The 23199-nt window shown below is 57.8% G+C and overlaps 1 protein-coding gene across 1 annotated transcript in view; it reads right to left on the bottom strand.

The window, feature by feature from the left end:
• Positions 1 to 21677, bottom strand: part of LOC130018802 (voltage-dependent R-type calcium channel subunit alpha-1E-like) — a 48020-nt gene extending 26343 nt beyond the window's left edge. Inside the window, exon 1 of the mRNA XM_056109493.1 lies at positions 21655 to 21677. The gene's annotated coding sequence lies outside the window, so the exon portion shown is untranslated. The remainder of the gene's footprint in view (positions 1 to 21654) is intronic.
• Positions 21678 to 23199: the final 1522 nt, after the last annotated feature.

The raw sequence follows: 23199 nt of genomic DNA, 5'->3' as shown, positions 1-23199 counted from the left end.
GGCCCCCACCTGTCCGCAGCTGCTCACACCCGTAAGCCTCCCCATGAGAGAACTGGAGCGATAGCCCAGTGTGGAGGGCATTGGCCTGGCACGCGGCCGACCCGGGTTCGATCCCCGGCATCCCATAGGGTCTCCCAATCACCTCCAGGAGTGATCCCTGAGTGCAGAGCCAGGAGTCAGCCCTGAGCATCGCTGGGTAGGACCCAAAAAGCAGGGGGGAAAAAAGGAAAAGAAAACTAAACCATTGCCCACAGTCTGAATTGGTCTTTCTCTGTCTGTCTCTTGTCTCTCTGTCTCTGTCTCTGTCTCTCTCTTTCCCCTCTACAAAGCAAGCAGGCCTGGCGCCCCTCTGCCCCGCGGGAAGGGTTCCACACAGACCCACACAGAACTGCCTTCAACGCAAAGGTACACGTCCGAGTCGGCCCCAGTCCCTCATTCCGCCAAGCATCCAACCACGCCAGGAGCCTTCAGACACGGGCTGGCACGGTACTAACACGACTGCTCCAACGGGGCACCTGCAGCATTCCGGGAAGGGCCAGAATCACCCCCAAGGACGCCTTTAGGAAACTGAAACGTGGAGACGCAGACCTCCATCAGGAGAGAGTTTCTGAAACGGCCGCGCGGCGACTTGTGACAAGGCACTACCATGGACGGACGGACGGATGGACGGGTGAAAGGGGGCATGTGCACGTGCACACACACACACACACACACACACACAAGCTTAACCCTTTCCCTTCAAGCTGTGCTCCATTCTCCACGTGGTGCCCCCATCACTTGGGCCCATCATCCTGCCAAGCGACCCTCCCCTCCCCTCCCCTCCCCGACATCACAGTGCCCGTCCCTGGTCTACAACCTGCAAACTGCGTCTTGGGCTTCACCCCATCCCCCGCCCCCGCCGCCTCTGCACCCGACAGGTCTAGATTTCATGCAGTCAGTCCATTTCAGGACGACGGAAAAAAAAAAAACAGAAAGAAATGGGCAAGTGCCAGCCATAGGGTTAAACGTGTTCACCGTCGTGGGCGCTGCCCGCTGAGCTGCAGACGCCCCCATGCAAACCCTCTCACTTGCCAGCACCCACCATGGAGCGGGTGTGCCATGATAATCTCTGTGGTACGCTCCGGGCACGCCAGGAGTCAGCCCTGAGCACTGCCGAAGGGATCCACAAATACCTGCTCCCCCAAAAAAGGATGAGCCAAAAAAGACGATAAATAAAAGACAAAGGGGTACAGGAAGAAGCATCACATGCACACGGGCACAGACACACACACAAACATGCACATACATGTACACACAGCGCGATAGCACAGTGGGGAGGGCGTTTGCCTTGCACGCAGCCAATATGGCCAACCTGGGTTCGATTCCTCTGCCCCTCTCCGAGAGCCCGGCAAGCTACCGAGAGGATCTCGCCCGCACAGCAAAGCCTGGCAAGCTCCCCGTGACGTATTCGATATGCCAGACACAGTAACAACAGGTCTCACGATGGAGACGTTACTGGGCCCGCTCGAGCAAATCGATGAACAACGGGAGGACAGTGGCAGGTGACTTTATAACCAGGGAAGTGGAAGGGATTTTTTTAATCTTATAGCACAGCGGCTAGGCGTTTGCCTTGCGCGCAGCCAGCCCAGCCGAGCCGGGTTCGATTCCTCCGCCCCTCTTGGAGAGCCTGGCAAGCTACCGAGAGTATTCAATATGCCAAACACAGTAACAAGAAGTCTCACAGTGGAGACGTGACTGGGCCTGCTCAAGCAAGTCGATGAACAATGGGAAGAGAGTGTTTTGTTTTGTTTGTTTGTATTTATTTTGGAGGGGGCTCACACCCGGAGATGCTCAGGGTTGACTCCTGGCTCTGCACTCAAGAATCACTCCTGGTGGTGCTCAGGGAGTGGGGGAGGGGGACCCTAGGGGATGCCGGGGATCGAACCCAGGTTGGCTGCATGCAAGGCAAACGCCCTCCCTGCTGTTCTATCACTCCAGCCCCCTTTCCTCTTTATTATTATTATTGCTTTGTTGTTGTTGTTGTTATATGGCTTTTAGGGTCACACTCGGCAATGCTCAGGGCTGACTCCCGGCTCTACGCTCAGGAATCACTCCTGGTGGGGCCTCAGGGACCCTGTGGGATGCCGGGGATCGACCCCCTGTCAGCTGCATGCAAGGCAAACGCCCTCCCTGCTGGACTAGCTTTCCAGTTCCATGAATATTATTATTATATTATCATTATTATTATTATTATTATTATTTTGCTTTTTGGGTCCCACCCGGCGATGCTCAGGGCTGACTCCCGGCTCTGCACTCAGGAATCACTCCTGGCAGTGCTCGGGGTCCCTATGGGATACCGGGGATCGAACCCGGGTCGGCCGCGTGCCAGGCCAGCGCCCTCCCCGCTGTGCGATCGCTCCAGCAGCCCTGGAAGACATTTTTAAAACAGAGACCCAAATGAGCCAACACCGGGAAGGGGAAGAGCAGATAAATTTGACCACCCTAGTAGGAGCAAGCGTGTATGACAGAAAAGTGCCATCAACCCAGAGTTGCCGACAAGCCGTGCGCGGGGGAAGAGGTATTTACGGCCCACAAATCACAGCTCCACGGAGAACTCTCACAAATCAGGAGAAACACGCGGGGACAGGGGAACACGGGGGTGGGGGGAGGCTGAGGCCCGAAAGACAGGCAGAGAACACCCGAGAAGCACCCGGGATGCAGGGACAGGTGTGGATCCTGGGAACATGCATAACGTTAGTCACCAGAGCCCGTTTCAACCCCCCACCCCCACTCCGACCACCCAATGTCAGCAAGCAAATGCCGAAGTGCTGAGGGACAGGAACTCAGCAGATGGCGGCCGTGCGGCCGGCACAGACCCCCCTACGAGGCCACGTGTAGCTCCCTACCCCTGCCAGGGCTGGGCGTGCCAACACCAGGCGTTGAAGCTTAGGTGTTGCCCTGCAGAGGCTCACGGGAGAATGAAATAATCGATGGCACGTTCACGCACGTCATGACCACGGCAAATCTTAAAAAAAAAAATAGCGCCTGGAGCGATAGCACAGCGGGAAGGGCGTTGGTCTGGACCCGGGTTCGATCCCCAGCATCCCATAGGGTCCCCCGAGCCCCGCCAGGAGTGATCCCTGAGTGCAGAGCCAGGAGTCAGCCCTGAGCACCGCTGGATTGAGAGACAGACAGATATGGGCAGTAGTGATAGCACAGAGGGGAGGGCGTTGGCCTTGCACATGGACTGGCTGACCCGGGTTCGAGTCCCAGCATCCCCTAGGGTCCCCCGAGCACCGCCAGGAGTGATTCCTGAGTGCAGAGCCAGGAGTCAGCCCTGAGCATCGCTGGGTGGGACCCAAAGAGCCAAAAACTTTTTAAAAATTAAAAAAATAAGACCGGAGGGCAAGACAGGCAGGCGTATGGGGAGGGAGTCCCAGCCCGCCGGCCCCTGCGGCCACCTCCACAGAGCCGCTAAGGGCAGGTAAATATTAGCTCCCTCCCTCCGGAGCAGGGAGGGGTGAGGCCTTGCAGCAGAGGGGGAGCCTCGGCCCGGCCCGGGGTGTATAAAGCAGGCAGAGTGGGGGGGCTTCCCAGGATGGGGTGCGGCTAGAGGGGCCGGGCCAAGCTGCCCCGATTTCCCCACTGCAGGCCGCCAGCCCCTGCGTGCAGGTCACCCTCCAGTTTCTCAAGCACGTGGCCATCTCCTTTCCCACATGCCAGACTCGGGTCCTCACCGCCATGCCAACCCCCTCCTGCCTGCCCCTGGACGCCCCCAGCCTGGAAGCCGACTTCCGGCCCTCCCCGGCTCTCGGCTCCGTGATGCCCCTGGCCCCCGGATGCCCCGTGAGACCCCCACACACGGGCTCTTTGCCTTGCTCTGTCCGGGAAAGCCTCTGCCAAGCTCTCCAGGGAGCCTGGGGCCCACACCAGATGGGGGGGAGGGGTGAGTGTTGTCCTGGGTTCTAGGTCCCAGACCCTCCCAGAGGGGTCTCGTGTCACCCCTGCACAGGACGGTTCTGCCTGTCCCCGTCTGTCCTATACTCTTCCACCCGATGCTGGGTATTTGTGCAAACCAAGAGTTCATTTGCTTCGAGGAATTTTTTTGGGGGGGCACACCCGGTGATGCTTAGGGGTTACTCCTGGTTCTGCACGCAGGACTCACTTCTGGCAGTGCTCAGGGGACCCTAAGGGATGATGCTGGGAATCAAACCCGGGTTGGCCACGCGGAAGGCAAACGCCCTCCCCGCTGTGGGCTATTGCTCCAGCCCCAGCCCTGGAGCCTTTATTATTTTTATTTTATTATTATTATTATTATTATTATTGTTATTGTTATTATTTGCTTTCTGGGTCCCCTCTGGTGATACTCAGGGGTTCCTCCTGGCTCTACACTCAGGAATCACCCCTGGCGGTGCTCGGGGGACCCTATGGGATGCTGGGAATCGAACCCGGGTCGGCCACGTGCCAGGCAAACGCCCTCCCCGCTGTGCTATCGCTCCAGCCCCACTTCGGGGAATTTGAGGAGGAGCGATGAGAATCCCAAGAAATCTCAGAGAATTTGGGGGCCACTTCCAGTAACACCCGGCCAGCCGGGGCAGCTGGCTCGATGCGGAGTCCAGCATGCAATGGGGCTGGGAGGAGGGCGCAGGGCCCCCCAGAAAGCCCGGGGGTCTTCAGGGGTCTGCTCAGCTGCACTGCCTCCTGCCGCAGCCACCTTACCGAGACCTGGGCCACCTTCCACCTTCCCTCGGTATATGCACCCCCAAATCACCAGCACTATCCACAACCAAACCACCATCCGCACAAAAGGATCGCCAGTTCAAACCAAACCAACCGCTATCCACCACCAAACCATCAGTACTCAGAAGCAAACTACTATCTACACCAACCAACGCTCCACACCAACCACTCTCCACACCGACAACTCTCCACACCAACCAACTCTCCACACCAACCAACTCTCCACACCAACCAACTCACCAACAACACTCTACACCACTCTCCACACCAACCACTCTCCACACCAACCAACTTTCCACACCAACCAACTCTCCACACCAACCACTCTCCACACCAACCACTCTCCACACCAACCAACTCTCCACACCAACCAACTCTCCACACCAACCAACTCTCCACACCAACCAACTCTCCACACCAACCACTCTCCACACCAACCACTCTCCACACCAACCAACTCTCCACACCAACCAACTCTCCACACCAACCAACTTTCCACACCAACCAACTCTCCACACCAACCACTCTCCACACCAACCAACTCACCAACAACACTCTACACCACTCTCCACACCAACCACTCTCCACACCAACCAACTTTCCACACCAACCAACTCTCCACACCAACCACTCTCCACACCAACCACTCTCCACACCAACCAACTCTCCACACCAACCAACTCTCCACACCAACCAACTCTCCACACCAACCAACTCTCCACACCAACCACTCTCCACACCAACCAACTCTCCACACCAACCAACTCTCCACACCAACCAACTCTCCACACCAACCAACTCACCAACAACACTCTACACCACTCTCCACACCAACCACTCTCTACACCAACCAACTTTCCACACCAACCAACTCTCCACACCAACCACTCTCCACACCAACCACTCTCCACACCAACCAACTCTCCACACCAACCAACTCTCCACACCAACCAACTCTCCACACCAACCAACTCTCCACACCAACCACTCTCCACACCAACCAACTCTCCACACCAACCAACTCTCCACACCAACCAACTCTCCACACCAACCAACTCTCCACACCAACCAACTCTCCACACCAACCAACTCTCCACACCAACCAACTCTCCACACCAACCAACTCTCCACACCAACCACTCTCCACACCAACCAACTCTCCACACCAACCAACTCTCCACACCAACCAACTCTCCACACCAACCAACTCTCCACACCAACCAACTCTCCACACCAACCAACTCTCCACACCAACCAACTCTCCACACCAACCACTCTCCACACCAACCAACTCTCCACACCAACCAACTCTCCACACCAACCAACTCTCCACACCAACCAACTCTCCACACCAACCAACTCTCCACACCAACCAACTCTCCACACCAACCAACTCTCCACACCAACCAACTCTCCACACCAACCAACTCTCCACACCAACCAACTCTCCACACCAACCACTCTCCACACCAACCAACTCTCCACACCAACCAACTCTCCACACCAACCAACTCTCCACACCAACCAACTCTCCACACCAACCAACTTTCCACACCAACTCTCCACACCAACCAACTCTCCACATCGAACAACTCTCCACATCGAACAACTCTCCACATCGAACAACTCTCCACATCGAACAACTCTCCACACCAACAGCTCTCCACACCACTCTCCACACCAACCAATGCTCTACATCACTCTCCACATCAACTACTCTCTGCACCGACCAGCTCTCCTCAGCAACCAACTCTCCACACAAACCAACTCTCCAGGGCGCATGTGCACAGACATGGGAAGGCCCCCGTGGCCAGCACCTCTCCCTCACATGCGCTCAGCCGAGGAGATGGTCACTGCTGTCCCTCTCCTCTCTCAGCGGCCATTGCCCATCAGTCAGCACTTGGTGGTGGTCAGCAGTCAGGCCCTGGGCCTTGCAGAAGCCCCCGCTCAGAACTGCCCCTGCCCAGGGCCCTCTCCTGTGCCTCTCACTGCACTGGGGGCCCCAGGGCTCCGTCTTGTCCACTTGTCCAGGCTCCTCACGTCTCCAGAGCGCTGGACTTCTGCAAGCTAGAGGCTGCCAGGACATGAATACTCAGACCGGATATGGGAGCGCTGGCCACACTGGACGGGGGCCTAAGGGAGCATCGCTTTCAGGTCACCCCAACACGCAGGCTGGCCGCGGGCCCCACGGTGACCCAGGGACAGGCTGCAGGGCCATCACCTCCCCAGGGCTGGGCCACCACCGGAGCCCGCGCAGTCACACACACATGCAAGCGCGCACACACACATGCACACACATTCACAACGTCCACACACATACACACGTACACGCACAAGCATACACATGTACTACATTCACATTTATACACACATACACATACACACACATACACACGCACACACATACACATGCACACATGCATACACACACACACATGCACACATGCACACACATGCATACGCATGCCTGCACTCACACATTCACACACCGACCACATGCATACACATGCCTGCACACACTCACACATTCACACACACGCATGCACATTCCTACACACACACATGCACACAAACACGTGCACGCACACACATTCACACACATGCACATACATACACACATCACACACTCACATTCAAACACACGTGCACATCACACGCGCACACACACAAGTATGCACATACACGCGCACACACACGCACATACCCACGCATACACGCACACGAGCGTGCACATTCACATGAACACAAGCACACACACACACCCTACATAGAAGCATCCAAGGAGAGTTCTCTCTCTCTCTCTCTCACACACACACACACACACACTACATGGAAGCATCCAAGTAGAGTTCACACACACACACACACACAAACACACACATACCCGACAAGGAAGCATTCAAGGAGGGTTTTCTCTCTCTCTCACATACACACACTACATAGAAGCCTCCAAGGAGAGTTCACACACACACACACACACACACACAGACCTCCCCCGGCAGCCACCTTTGCTGCCTCCTTTTCTGCCCTACAGGGCTGAGGGACCCCAGAACACAACCATCTGCCTCCAGCCCAAACCCAAGCCCACCATCACCCCCCGAGTCTGCCGCCCATGGTGGTGGGAGGTGAACCAGGGGCCAGGACTCATCCCCCCACGGGTGGGAGCCGGTGAGGGAGACCTTGTGTCTGGGGCGAGGAAGGAGACACCAACAGCCCCGGGTTCGAGAAGCAGCTGCCGGCTCTCAGGGCAGTGACAGACATACAAGCAAGCAGGCGCAAGGGGCAGCCACAAACCACGCATGGCCGAGGGCCTGGACCCCACCCAGACCCTGGAGACCCCCCCCAGCACAACACGGAAGAGAAACGCACCCTGGGAAGCAGCATAGATGCGGTCACCTTGCCTCTAGTCCCCACCCCGAGCTCCCCCAAATCGCCAGGGGCCCCAAAGCACTGCTGGGTGTGAGATGGAGAGCCCCCATGACCAGGTGATGCTGGGGGACCCCAAGCCCCCCTGGGTGCAGGCCAGCCCCACATTCCCAGCTCGTTGCATTGAATCAGCGGCCCTGGTTCAACTGAGAAAAAAAATCCCAGGGTCCCCCACCACCACCAAAGCTACCTGAGTATCACTTGGGAGGTTCTTCCCCCAAACCCCCCCCCCCCCGCGCCGCCACACACACACACACACACACACACACACAATAAGCATCGATTTAGCAATCTAAAACTATCCTGGTGGGACCAGGGCCATAGCCCAGCGGGCAGGGCATTGGCCTGGCATGCGGCCGATCCGGGTTCGATCCCTGGCATCCCATAGGATCCCCCGAGCACCGCCAGGAATGATTCCTGAGTGCAGAGCTAGGAAGAACCCCTGAGCATCACTGGGTGTGACCCAAAAAGCAAAATAAAAATAAATAAACAAACAAACAGGGTCCAAAGCAATTGTACAGCGGGAAGGGCGTCTGCCTTGCACACAGCTGACCTAATTTGATCCCTGGCATCCCCTAGGGTCCCCCGAGCCCCGCCCGGAGTGATCCCTGAACGCAGAGCCAGGAATCAGCCCTGAGCATCGCCGGGTGTGAGCTGAACACTAAAAAAGAAAAAAAAAAAGTCCTGTCCACATGAGGCCACGCTAACCACTGGGGCACAGGGCTGTGTCAGGCAGCCAGGAGGAAGAAGAGCAAACAAGTGGTGGTGGGGGGGGGGGGATGGCCCCAGTCCAGGGCCTGGACCTTTCCCTCAGGGGGAGAGGAGCCCGCACCCCCCATTGGCAGGGTCCCCCTAACTAGCAGCTCCTGGGATACATTTTCAGTCTGCCTGCCCGCAACCTCGGAGCGTTTTAAAAACTGGAGTGAATGACAGCGACTTGGCTTTGAAGAGCCGTGCGGCCCCCTGGGGCACGCCAGAGCGTGAGGGGGTCGGGGCTGATGTCAGGTTTCATGGCAGGGAGGGGACTCGCTCCTCCCCTGGACGCGGAAGACAAAGGCTCCATCCCCCGTTCCACTCACGCACCCCCCCACACACACACTCTTTCCCAAAGAAAAAAAAAGTCCACCTGTCCCCAGGTGCTGCCCGGGGCCCGTGGTCGCCACGGAACACGCTGAGATAATGGGTGAGAAAGTACTTTTGCGGGGCAGAAAGCTTCTATAAATGTAAATCCTTATTATTCCCATTCTTCTCCGGGCACAAAGGGCTGGTCCTGATGTACAGACGCCGACGCCCACTTGAGCGAGAGACAACCCCCCCCCCACACACACACACACAACACACACACACCCGGGAACGAGCCCCGCCCGCCCCCCACACTCAGCGGCTTCGAATCACGTCCCCAAGCCACAGGACCACGGCCAAGGTTTAAAAGTCTGGCTGGGTGCGCATGGGCCGGCATCTCCTCTGGGACAGGGGGGAGCACTGTGCCCGGAGCAGAGGGTCTTAGACGCCAGTGAGGGGCCAGCAAGGTGCTCAGCTCCTTGGGCGGGTTGAGGGGTGCTGGGGGCAGCCAGGCACAGACTCATTCTCTAGACAAGAGGGCGGCTGAGAGCACCCCGGTTTCAACAATGCACACCCCACAATGCGGAGCACCTGAGGGGCCAGCGGGAGAGAAGCTCGGGGCTCCCCGCCCCCCACAAGCCCCCTTTCTTTGCTTCTCCCCCTCCCGCGGCCCTCCCTGGGATGCGCGGGGTCCGGGGCTCTCGCACCTGCAGGGCCAGGATCACGCTGGCAAGGTGGGGCCGTGCCAGGGATCGAACTCGTGCCTGCAAGACAGACGTGGACCCTTGGGCCGCCCGTGGCCCATCCCTCTGCTAACCCAGCTAAGGGCTCTGCCCAAGGCTTCTACCCCCGGATCCTTCCAGGGTCCCGACTCACAAATGTGCTCCGTCTCCTCGACCTCGGAACTGCCCAATCCGAGCTCCCACTGCCACCAGCGACGCCCCCTCCCCAACATCTGAGAGTTCCTGTCTCCACGCTCAGGGTCCCGCCTCCCCCCTTCCGACTGGGCCCTTGCTGACGGGGCGGGCGAGGGCGGCGGGGCTGCTTCCCGTTTCCATTTCTCTCGGGGGATTTCTCGCTTCAAACACCAGCTGACTGACAGCCTCTGATTGAGACTCTCCCACTCCCCCCCAAAATACCCGTGGCGATCAAGGCAAAGAAGACAAAAATAAAAGAAGTATTGAAAAAAATACAAAAAAAAAGGAACCATCAGAGGAGAAGGACACTGGAACAGAACAAAACTACAGGGCTGAAAGAAATTCTATTAAAACGCGCCAACTCGCATCCCAGGTCCTGCTCTGCCTCCCAAAGACCTGGGGTCACCCTGCCCAGTGGCAGGCCCCCGCCCCCTTCTGCACTGGCCCAAGCTGCAAACAGACAGGAAGCCCCGCCCACTCCTGCCTGCACAGCCTCCTGAGGACAGGAAGCCCCGCCCACTCCCACCTGCACAGCCTCCTGAGGACAGGCAGTCCCACCCACTCCTGCCATGCAGCTTCCTGTGGACAGGAAGCCCCGCCCACTCCTGCCTGCACAGCCTCCTGAGGACAGGAAGCCCTTCCCACTCCTGCCAGTACAGCTTCCTGTGAACAGGAAGCCCCGCCCACTCCTGCCTGCACAGCCTCCTGAGTACAGGAAGCCCCTCCCACTTCTGCCTGTACAGCCTTCTGCAGACAGGAAGACCCGTCCCCTCCTGCCTGGACAGCCTCCAGCAGACAGAAAGACCCACTCACTCCCGCCTGCACAGCCTCCTGCAGACAGGAAGACTCACCCACTCCTGCCTGTACAATCTCCTGCAGAAAGGAAGCCCCTCCCACTCCTGCCTGCACAGCTTCCTGTAGACAGAAAACTGCCCACTCTTGCCTGCACAGCCTCCTGAGGACAGGAAGCCCCTCCCACTTCTACCTATACAGCTTCCTGTAGACAGGAAACCCCCCACTCCTGCCTGCACAGCCTCCTGAGGACAGGAAGCCCCTCCCACTTCTGCCTGTACAGCCTTCTGCAGACAGGAAGACCCGACCCTCCTGTCTGGATAGCCTCCATCAGACAGGAAGACCCACTCACTCCCGCCTGCACAGCCTCCTGCAGATAGGAAGACTCACCCACTCCTGCCTGTACAACCTTCTGCAGAAAGGAAGCCCCTCCCACTCCTGCCTGCACAGCCTCCTGAAGACAGGAAACCCCAGCCCTCCTGCATTGCCACAAACTGCAGGTAGACAGAAAGCCCCACCCATTCCTGCCTGCACAGCCTCCTGAAGACAGGCAGCCCCGCCCCCCTTCATTGCCACAAGCTGCAGGTAGACGGAAAAGCCCCGCCCACTCTTGCCTGCACAGCCTCCTGCGGACAGGAAGTCCCGCCCACTGCTGTCTGCACCATCTCCCCTTTGAAGCAAGTGACCCCAAACTCCTGAGAAGGGCCTCAGCAGCAGGTAGGACAAGGAAGTAGGACAAACAGGTAGGACAAGGAAGAAGCTGAGAAAGGAGGCTCTGGAGGTGCCACTCTGGGCCCATGAGGTGGCCCCAGCTGGCAGAGGTTACTTGGATTGAAGCGCCCGGTGTTCAGAGTGGAGGTGGGCACAGGAACTGGGAACGGGGGTGCCGCAGCACGTGGGTTTCTGTGAATCCCGGAGAACGGGTGAGATGCCGGGGGTCACAGGCAAACATAAAAATCAGAGCGAGTTTTGCGGTTGGGGCGGGAATGAAACAGGAGGTCAAGAGGGGCGCGAGGCCAGGAGCCGGGTGGCAAGTCCTGAAACGGGGGGGGGGGGCCCTCTTCCACACCAGGGGGACTACCTGGTCAGAGCAGAAGGAGTTGGGTGCAGAAGATGAGGGCTGAGAAGGAGAGAACAGAAAAGGAATCTTGGGAGTAAAGGACAAAACTTCCGGCGCCAGGTCCTGCCCGCAGTCAGCTCTGGGGCAAGGGGGAATCCCTGGAAATTTGCAACTACACATATGGAGGTGCATTCTGGGACAAGGCCCCCTAACGTGCTCTGGTGAACCCCCAGGATCCTGGCAGCGCAGGGGCCACAGTGAAGAGCTCTGGGGACAGCTAGGTGCGCTTTCTCGCGGGTCCTCTGTTTCCAGTCCCCAAGCTTCGGTGCCTGGGCTACCTGTCTGAGCAGAAGCCCCTCCAGAAGAAGACAGGGGTGACCCCGGGGAGGAAGGGGCAGGAGCACACTCAGAAACTCAGACGTTCTGGACCAGACAACGCAAAGCGGTAACGTGTACAACTCAGGGTGGAAGGAAGTGGGTCCACGGGAGTTAAAGGGGATGCATGGGGAGGGGTGGGTGACAGCTGGAACTTAATGGGCCCGCAAATTGAGGTTTCAATGGAGCCCATTATAAATGTCCCCCAGACATCAACAGAAACCAAAGAAATTCAAAAGATCATCAGGGATTACTTTGAAAGTCTGTATGCCACAAAATAAGAAGACCTAAAAGAAATAGATAAATTCCTGGATTCCTACAACCTCCCAAGGCTGAGAAGATTTGGAATACCTGAATAGACCTATTACGATCAAGGAAATTGAAACAGTAATCAGAAGTCTTCCCCAAAACAAAAGCCCAGGTCCAGATGGACTCACCAGCGAATTCTTCCAAACATTTAAAAAGGACCAGTTCTTTTCAAGCTTTTTCCAGGAAATTGAAGAAAAAGAAACACTCCCAAACAGTTTCTATGAGGTGTGTATTACCCTAAAACCCAAAGCAAACAGAGACACCACAAAAAGAAAAAAAGAAAATTATGGGCCGATATCCCTGATGAACACAGTTGCAAAGATCCTCAACATAATACAATCCAGCAACTCATCAAGAAGATCATACACCACAATCAAGTGGGATCCATTCTGGGATGCAAAGATGGTTTAATATTTGCAAGTCAATCAATGTAATCCATAATATCAATAAAAGAAAAGATAAAATCATGATCATATCAATAGATGCAGATAAAGCATTTGACAATATCCAGTACCCTTTTGTTATGAAAGCTCTCACCAAAATGGGAACTGAAGTAACTTTCCTCAATATAGTCAAAGCCATCTACCACAAGCCCATGGCAAGCATTATCCTCAATGGGGAAGAACTAAAAGCTTTACCTCTAAGATCAGGGACAAGACAAGGATGCCCACTCTCTCCACTTCTGTTCAACATAGTACTGAAAGTACTTGCAATAGCAATTAGGCAAGAAAAAGATATTAATGGCATCTAGATAGGAAAGGAAGAAATCAAGCTCTCACTGTTTGCAGATGACATGATACTATATTTAAAGAACCCTAAATACTCTACCAACAAGCTCCTAGAAACAATAGACTTGTACAGTAAAGTCACAGGCTATAAAATCAATACCCAAAAGTCCAAGGCTTTCCTATACGCAAATAATGAGAGAAGAAAGTGATATGAAAAAAAAAATCCCGTTCACAATCATGCCTCAGAAAAGTGAGTACCTCTAATCAGTTTAACTAAGGAGGTAAAGGACCTGTACAAAGAAAACTACAGAACACTACTCCAAGAAATAAAAGAGGACACGAGGAAATGGAGACACATCCCCTGCTCATAGATTGGGAGAATTAACATTGTCAAAATGGCAATACTGGGGCTGGAGCGATAGCACAGTGGGTAGGGTGTTTGCCTTGCATGCAGCCAACATGGCCGACACAGGTTCGATTGCCAGCATCCCATATGGTCCCCCAAGCACCGCCAGGAGCAATTCCTGAGTGCATGAGCCAGGAGTAACCCCTGAGCATCGCCGGGTGGGACCCAAAAAGCAAAAAAAAATGGCAATACTCCCCCAAAGCATTATGAAGATTCAATGTGATCCCTATAAAGATACCCATTACATTCTTCAAAGAAATTGATCAAACACTCCTGACATTCATATGGGAACAACAAGCGCCCATGAATAGCCAAAGCAATTCTTTGGGGGGAAAAAAAGATGGGAGGTATCACCTCCCCCAACTTCAAACTCTACTACAAAACAGTAATAATTAAAACAACATGGTATTGGAACAAAGATAGATCCACAGACCAATGGAATAGGGTTGAATATCCTTAACACATCCTCAAATATAGGATGATCTAATCTTTGATAAGGGAGCAAGAAATGTGAAATGGAGCAAGGAAAGCCTCTTTAACAAATGGTGCTGGCAAAACTGGCCAGCTTCATGCAAAAAAAAAATGGGCTCAAACCTTTACCTAACACCATGCACAAAAGTCAGATTAAAATGGATTAAAGACCTCAACATCAGACCAGAATCCATAAGGTACACTGAAGAAAAGATCAGCAAAACCCTCCACGACATTGAATCTAAAGGTGTCTTCAGAGGTGACACACCACTGGCCAATCAAGTGGAAACAAGAGATAAACAAATGAGGGGACTGTCTTAAACTAAGAAGCTTCTGCAACTTCAAAGAAACAGTGACCAGAATACAAAGACACAGGGCTGAAGCGATAGCACAGCAGGTAGGGTGTTTGCCTTGCACGCAGCCGACCCAGGTTCGATTCCCAGCATCCCATAGGGTTCCCTGAGCACTGCCAGGAGTGATTCCTGAGTGCAGAGCCAGGAGGAACCTCTGTGCGTCGCCGGGTGTGACCCAAAAAGCAAAAAAAAGAATACAAAGACAGTCTACACAATAGGAAAGGATATTCACCCAATATCCTTCTGATAAGGGGTTAATATCAAAGATATACAAGGCACTGGTAGAACTCTATAAGAAGAAAACATCCAATCCCATCAGAAAATGGGGCGATGAATGAACAGAAACTTTCTCAAAGAAAAAAATCCAAGTGGCCAAAAGGCACATGAATAAACGCTCTTCATCACTAATCATCAGGGAGATGCAGATCAAAATAACAACGAGATATCACCTCATACCACAGAGACTGGCCCACATCCAAAAGAACAAAAGCAACCAGCGTTGGCGTGGATGTGGGGAGAAAGAGACCCTCCTTCACTGCTGGTGGGAATGCCGACTGCTTCAGCCTTTTTGAAAAAACAATATGAACGTTTCTCCAAAAACTAGAAATCAAGCTCCCATTTGACCCAGCAATACCACTCCAGGGAATATATCCCGGAGATGCAAAAAAAAAAAAAAAAAAAACAGTAGAAATGTCATCTGCACTTGTATGTTTTTTGCAGCACTATTTACTATAGCCAGAATCTGGAAAAAAAACCCTGAGTGCCCAAGAACAGATGACGGGTTAAAGAAACTTTGGTACATATACACAATGGAATACTATGCAGCTGTTAAAAAAAAGATGTCACCGTCACTATCCTCCCGTTGTTCATCGATTTGCTCCAGCAGGCCCAGTATCATTGTGAGACTTGTTGTTACTGTGTTTGGCATATCGAATACGTCACGGGGAGCTTGCCAGGCTTTGCCATGGGTGAGACAGTCTCGGTAGCTTGCTGGGCTCTCCAAGAGGGGCGAGGAATCGAAGGCAGAGGAATTGCCTGTGCAAGACAAACGCCCTGCCCGCTGTGCTATCACTCCAGCCCTAGAAAAGATGATGTCATGAAATTTGCATATAAGCGGATCAACATGGAGAGTATCATGCTAAGTGAAATGAGTCAGAGAGAGAGAGGGACAGACATAGAAGAACTGCACTCATTGGTGGAATATAAAATAACAGAATGGGAGACTCACACCCAAGGATAGTAGATCGCTCCACGGCTTGGAAGCCGGTGGCCTCACGTGCTGAGGGAAAAGGCAGCTGGGATGGAGAAGGGACCACTAAGTCAATGATGCTTGGAGGGCCCGCTCAGGATGGGAGATGCGTGTTGAAAGTAGACTATGGACCAAACATGATGGTCGCTTAGTACCTGTATTGCAAACAGTAACACCCAAAGGGAGAGAGAGAGAGAGAGAGTAAGAAGGAATGTGCCTGCCACAGAGGCAGGGGGGATGGGGGGATGGGGTTGGGGTGGTGGGAGGGATACTGGGGACATTGGTGGTGGAGAACGGGCGCTGGTGGAGGGTTGGGTGCTCGAGCATTGGATGACTGAAACATCATCACGAAAGTTTGTAAGTCTGTAACTGCATCTCACGGTGATTCATGAAAGATGTATAAATAAATAAATACAGAGGCAGGGGGGATAGGGGGATGGGGTTGGGGTGGTGGGAGGGATACTGGGGACATTGGTGGTGGAGAACGGGTGCTGGTGGAGGGATGGGTGCTCGAGCATTGTATGACTGAAACATCATCACGAAAGTTTGTAAGTCTGTAACTGCATCTCACGGTGATTCATGAAAAATGTATAAATAAATAAATAAAATGAATAGTCGAACCAGAAGAAAAATAAAGTGTCCCCCAAATGACAGCCTCCACTGTCAACAATAACGTTTCAGAAACACATCTTGGGGCTCTTTCTATCCAAAAATAGAAGTACACTTACTGTCCTTTCTCATTGGGAGGGAAGGAGAAGGTTTGAGGTCACACCTGGCAATGCCCAGGGCTTACTCCTGGCTCTGTGCTCAGGGATCACTCCGGGCAAGGGATAATACAGTGGGGAGGGCGTTTTCCTGGCATGCGGCCGACCCAGGTTCGATCCCCGGCATCCCATAGGGCCCCCCGAGCACCACCAGGAGTGATTCCCGAGCACAGAGCCAGGAGTCAGCCCTGAGCGTCGCCGGGTGGAACCCAGGAACAAATGAACAAGACCAGGCAGCCACGTAAAGGAGAATGCTGGGGTGAGATGCCAGGGGGGCTCGCGACTGGTGCTCAGGAGACCTGGAGACCCCTCCTGGCCATTCTCAGACAACCGGGTTGGTGGCTCACGAGGGGGACCGTGGAGTGGGGACCCCCTCGGTGGTGCCTGAGATGGGACCCAGCGTGGCTGCGTGTGGGACGGCTCTGACAAACCTACAACGCTGGGAGAAGCCCAGGAGGAACCACACGGGGCTGTGAGCTGAGCTCTGGGCTGCTTCATCCAAACTGCAAGAGCGGAAACACCAATGAGCCAGCTGCTTCGAGCACTGACCCTGAGCACCATCCCCGAGCACTGTCCTCTGAGCACCATCCCTGAGCACTGGCCCCTGAGCACTATCCGTTGAGACTGGCCCTTGAGCACCATCCTTGAGGACTGTCCCCTGAGCACCATCCCTGAGCACTGGCCCTCGAGCACCATCCCCGAGCAGTGGTCCCCAAGCACCATCCACTGAGCACTGGACCCTGAGCACCATCCCTGAGAACTGGCCCCTAAGCACCATCCCCGAGGACTGTCCCCTGAGTACCATCCTCGAGCACCACCCCCAAGCACTGGCCCCTGAGCACTGGCCCCCGAGCACTGGCCCCTGAGCACCACCCCCTGAGCACTGGCCCCTGAGGGAGACAAACTCAGGGGGTGGGACAGAGAGGCCCAGCCCCTCCCCAGGCTGAGTCCTGAGCCATCTCTCCTCACGCCGCCGCCGCCCGGGGCGGGGGTCGCGGGCACCCCAGGATGCAGCGGGCACAGAGAGGTCCAGGGCCAGGCCGGGTGGCAGCGTCAGCCCCGCCCACCCCGCACGGCCGGTCCCGCCCCTCGGCCCGGCCCGCCCCGCCCACTTCTCTTTGTTTGGGGGAGGGGTGGTTGAGGGGGGCCGGGCTCGGGGCTGGGTCTGGGCTCTGCACTCAGGGTCACCGCGGGCAGGGCTGGGGGCCCTGTGGGGGGCCGGGTTAACCCGGGTCGGCGCGTGCCAGGCCCTGCCCACTTCTCCCCACACACGGTTCCCCAAGGCCCCCACAGACACCGGGCCCTGCAGGCTCAGGAAGGCACCGGGGTGCCCCCCTGCCGGATGCCACACGCCGGCCCTCGGCACCCCGGGGTCAGAGCCCGGCTGTCAGCAGGCTCATCCGCTCCTGGGGCCAATTAGCGGCTCTGGGCTCCGGCCCCTGCTGGCCCATCACTAATTCATGGGCCCGCGCCGGAGGGAACCCCGGAAGCCGCCTGGCAGAGCCCACCTGCCACGGAGGCCCCGACAGCCCGCGGGGACGGGTGGCAGCTCGGGTGGGCACCCCCGGAGACGTGGGGGGCTTCCGTGCCTCCCTCTGCTCCGGCCAAGAAGCAAAGGGCTTGTGCTGACGGCTCTGCTGGGGTGTGAGCGTTAAGCGGGTGTGCGGGTGTGTGAGTGTGTGTGTGTGCGGGTGAGTGTGAGTGTATGTGGGTGGGTGTGTGAGTGTGTGTAGTGCCCTTTTTTTAGGGGGGTGGTATGTGAGAGGGGGAGGGTGTATGTATATGAGTGCATGTCAGTGTATGTGTGTTATAAATGTAGGATTATGTGTCTGTCTGTGTGCAGAACTTATCAGTGTATGTTTGAGCGTATGAGTGTGAGTACGTGTGTATCTATGAGTGTGTGTGTATAAATGTGCATGAGTGTACGTATGGTATATGTCGAGAATGCGCACGAGTGTGTAAGTTTTGGTGCGTGTGTGCGAGCGCATATGGAACTGTGTCTGTGTGTGCGAGCGCATATGGAACTGTGTCTATTCGTGCGGACGAATGCAGGTGAGTGTGTGCGTGCTTTTATGTACACGAGTGCATAGGGGAACATGTGAGTGTGTGTGAGTGGTACACGAGTGTGTGTGCATGTGTGCGTGTGTGTCTGCATGAGCACATGTGTATGTGAGTGTGAATGAGTGTCTGAGACTCTGCGTGCCTGAGTGTGTGAGTGTAAGAGTGTGTGTGAGGGCGTGGGTCAGAGTCTGAGAATGTGTGCATGAGTGTGTGTGCCTCAGTGTGTGTGCATGAATGTGTGTGAACGAGTGTGTCTGGGAATGCGCACATGACTGTGTGCACAGGTCTGCGAGTCAACTGTGTGACTGTGAGTGTAATGCATGTGTGTGCATGAGAGTGTGTGTGTGCATGAGAGTGTGAGTGTGCATAAGTATGTGTGAGCGTGTGCTTGTGGGTGCATGACTGTATGTGTGCATATGAGTATGTGTGAGTACGTATATGTGGTGTGTATGTGAGTATGTGTGTGTATGCATGTGTGTGTGTATGCATGTGTGTGTGAGTGTGTGTGAGTGCCGTGGGCTCACAGCACTGTCCGTTCCTTCTCTTCATTCATAGGAAGGATGCACAGCCGTGACCAGGGCATCTTGGGGCGCTGGGGACCCCCGGGAGCCCCCTTCCGAGACAGAGGCCGCGGCTGCAGTACCGGGCGGCGGCCGCCGGGGGGAGCCGCGAAACAGGAGAAAACGCTCTGGAGAGCCCGTGGGGCCGCGACCAACGGGCACGGACACCAGGGGGCGCTGTGAGCCCCGTTTTCCTCAAAGGGGTCGCAGGGGGGCGAAAATTTGGGGGTGCAAACGCCTAGAAACACCCGAACCGGCCAGGTCCGGTGAGGGGTGGGCTCACTGCGCCCCCTACTCCAACGCCTGCTCTGGGGGGCGGGGGGCGGCACCCAGAGGCAGAGTGGACCCCAGACCCCTTGGGGAGCAGGGGGGGTCCATCCCCCTGAACAGAGACCCCAACACTCGGCCCCCACACAGCGCTGCAGGGCAGCAGTGGGCACCGAGCCAGAGAAAGGACAGAAGAGGCCGGGCAGGCCTGGGTGCCAGGACCCCAATTCCCCGCAGGGAAGTGAGGGGTTGGCGGGCGGGTTGGGGGGCCCAAAGACAGGGCTGGGTGGGGGTCCGGCTGGGTTTGGACGGGGCCTGGAGCTTTGTGTTGGCACCTTCCGCTCTGGTGACCGGCTTGGTCCCCGGCATGGACATGGGTGAGTCCTGGCTGCCTGCGGCAGGCTCTGGGGTTCACGGCCAGCCTGGGGACAGGCTCAGGGGAGGTGGCCCAAATCCCCGACACCCTCTGGTAAGGTTCCTGCCCGCCCCCATCGCGGGCGCCAGGCCAGGACCCCCCGACTCAGGCCAGGGAGGTGCCCAAGTCCCAGGTCACTGCCTTTTACGCTCTCCGGTAGCAAGGGTCAGTGACATCACAGGGGTTGGGGGGGGTAGGCATATCTCAGGGCCAGCCTAGTGGGACCACAGATATAAAAATGGGGGTGGGGTGGTTCTGTGCTGAAAACGCCTATTCCGGGGCCGGAGCGATAGCACAGTGGGGACGGCGTTGGCCTGGCACGCGGGCGACCCGGGTTCGATCCCCGGCATCCCATAGGGTCCCCCAAGCACCGCCAGGAATGATCCCTGAGTGCAGAGCCAGGAGTCAGCCCTGAGCATCACCAGGTGTGACCCAAAGCACAGAAATAAAATATTTATTTGCTGGAATCAGAGAGAGATATAGCACAGCGGAGAGGGCGTCCGCCTTGCACACAGCCAACCCGGTTCAATCCCCGGCATCCCCTAGGGTCCCCCGAGCAACCGCCAGGAGTGATTCCTGAGTGCAGAGCTGGGAGTCAGCCCTGAGCATCGCCGGGTGGGACCCAAAAAGCAAAAAAACACGCCTATAGACCAAACATGATTGCCACCCATTGCCTCTTTTGCAAACCACAGCACCCAAAAGGAGAGAGAACAAAAGGGAATGTCCTGCCACAGAGGCAGGGTGGGATCGGGGTATGGGGGGTGGGAGGGATACTGGGACCCGTGGTGGTGGGAAATGGGCACTGGTGGAGGGATGGGTGTTTGATCACTGTATAATTGAAACCCAAGCACAAAAATTTTTCAGTCTACAACTGTACCTCATGGTGTTTCACTAATAAAAATTTTAAGAAATAATAACAAACACGCCTACTCCATGCTGGAATTCCCCGTGACGGGACGACCCAGTCCCCCTCTATCGTAACACAAATGCCACACCCTCTGTCACAACAGAAACCCCAAGTGTCCCTCTATGAGTGACACCGTCCCCCGTGGTGACGAAAAAATTGCGTTCCTCCCCATTATGACAGAAGTATCAAATACTGAGTCCCCCCACCCATCATGATGGAAACACCACGTCCCCCCTAGCCCAATGACCCTGTACACCACACCCCTGTCATGACAGAAACGCCCCTGTATCGTGACAAACCACGGCGGTCTCTTTATCGTGATGGGAAAACCCAGGTACCCCGCCCCTATTGTGACAAGACCCGGCGGTCTCCCATCGTGATGGAGACACTGAGGCAGGGTGGGGGGAGGGGCAAGGAATGCAATCCTTGGACGCTGGGCCCTAAGGCAGGGCCATGCCCCCTCCGTGGGGACCCTGGGACCCCGATTCCCACACTGCGGGGTTCGAGCCCGCCCGGGCACTGTGGGGGGGTGGGAGAGAAACCCGGGTCGGGCCACTCCATCCATGGAAGACTCTCCTGAAATTCAACCATGGGGGGAACAGCAGATGGGTGGGGGAGGGGAGAGGGGTCTCTGGGCTTCAAGAGGTCTCCCTGGGGAGGGCAGTGATGCACCCACGACCCCCTCCACCCACGGGCCGGCAGGCGGTGTGCTGGGGACGGGTGCGGGGTCAAGGGTTGGGATCTGGGTGGGGTCTGCCCGGGGTCTGGCGGGTCGGGATCAGGGGTCGGGGGTCGCGGCCGCCCCCTACTCACTCCCACTCGCGCCGGCGCGCCTGCGGGGTCTGGCCGGGGTCGGGGGTCCGCCCGGGGTGGGTTGTGGGGGTCCGCCCGGGGTCGGTTGTCGGGGGTCCGCCCGGGGTCCGGGGGGTCCGGGGGTCGGGGTCGGGGTCGCGGCCGCCCCCTACTCACTCCCACTCGCGCCGGCGCGCCTGCGGGGTCTGGCCGGGGTCGGGGGGTCCGCCCGGGGTGGGTTGTCGGGGGTCCGCCCGGGGTCCGGGGTCCGGGGGGTCGGGCTCGGGGTCGCGGCCGCCCCCCTACTCACTCCCACTCGCGCCGGCGCGCCTGCGGGGTCTACCCGGGGTCGGGGGTCTGTCCTGGGTCGGGGGTCCGCCCGGGGTGGGTTGTCGAGGGTCCGCCCGGGGTCCGGGGTCCGGGGGGTCGGGGTCGGGGGTCGCGGCCGCCCCCTACTCACTCCCACTCGCGCCGGCGCGCCTGCGGGGTCTGCCCGGGGTCGGGGGGTCCGCCCGGGGTGGGTTGTCGGGGGTCCGCCCGGGGTCCGGGGGGTCCGGGGGTCGGGGTCGGGGTCGCGGCCGCCCCCTACTCACTCCCACTCGCGCCGGCGCGCCTGCGGGGTCTACCCGGGGTCAGGGGTCTGTCCTGGGTCGGGGGTCCGCCCGGGGTGGGTTGTCGAGGGTCCGCCCGGGGTCCGGGGTCCGGGGGGTCGGGGGTCGCGGCCGCCCCCTACTCACTCCCACTCGCGCCGGCGCGCCTGCGGGGTCTACCCGGGGTCGGGGGTCTGTCCTGGGTCGGGGGTCTGCCCGGGGTGGGTTGTCGAGGGTCCGCCCGGGGTCCGGGGTCCGGGGGGGTCGGGGTCGGGGGTCGCGGCCGCCCCCTACTCACTCCCACTCGCGCCGGCGCGCCTGCGGGGTCTGGCCGGGGTCGGGGGTCCGCCCGGGGTGGGTTGTCGGGGGTCCGCCCGGGGTCCGGGGGTCCGGGGGTCGGGGTCGGGGTCGCGGCCGCCCCCCTACTCACTCCCACTCGCGCCGGCGCGCCTGCGGGGTCTGCCCGGGGTCGGGGGTCTGTCCGGGGTCGGGGGTCCGCCCGGGGTGGGTTGTCGGGGGTCCGCCCGGGGTCCGGGGGTCCGGGGGTCGGGGTCGGGGTCGCGGCCGCCCCCTACTCACTCCCACTCGCGCCGGCGCGCCTGCGGGGTCTGCCCGGGGTCGGGGGTCTGTCCGGGGTCGGGGGTCCGCCCGGGGTGGGTTGTCGGGGGTCCGCCCGGGGTCCGGGGGTCCGGGGGTCGGGGTCGGGGTCGCGGCCGCCCCCTACTCACTCCCACTCGCGCCGGCGCGCCTGCGGGGTCTGCCCGGGGTCGGGGGTCTGTCCGGGGTCGGGGGGTCCGCCCGGGGTGGGTTGTCGGGGGTCCGCCCGGGGGTCCGGGGGTCCGGGGGTCGGGGTCGGGGGTCGCGGCCGCCCCCTACTCGCTCCCACTCGCGCCGGCGCGCCTGCGGGGTCTGTCCGGGGTCGGGGGTCCGCCCGGGGTCGGTTGTCGGGGGTCCGCCCGGGGTCCGGGGGTCCGGG

This window comes from Sorex fumeus, unplaced genomic scaffold (assembly GCF_029834395.1).
Source record: "Sorex fumeus unplaced genomic scaffold, SorFum_2.1 ptg000270l, whole genome shotgun sequence".
Lineage (NCBI taxonomy): Eukaryota > Metazoa > Chordata > Mammalia > Eulipotyphla > Soricidae > Sorex > Sorex fumeus.
The sequence above is the reverse complement of the archived record's forward strand: the minus strand, read 5'-3'. Positions and strand labels throughout refer to the sequence as shown.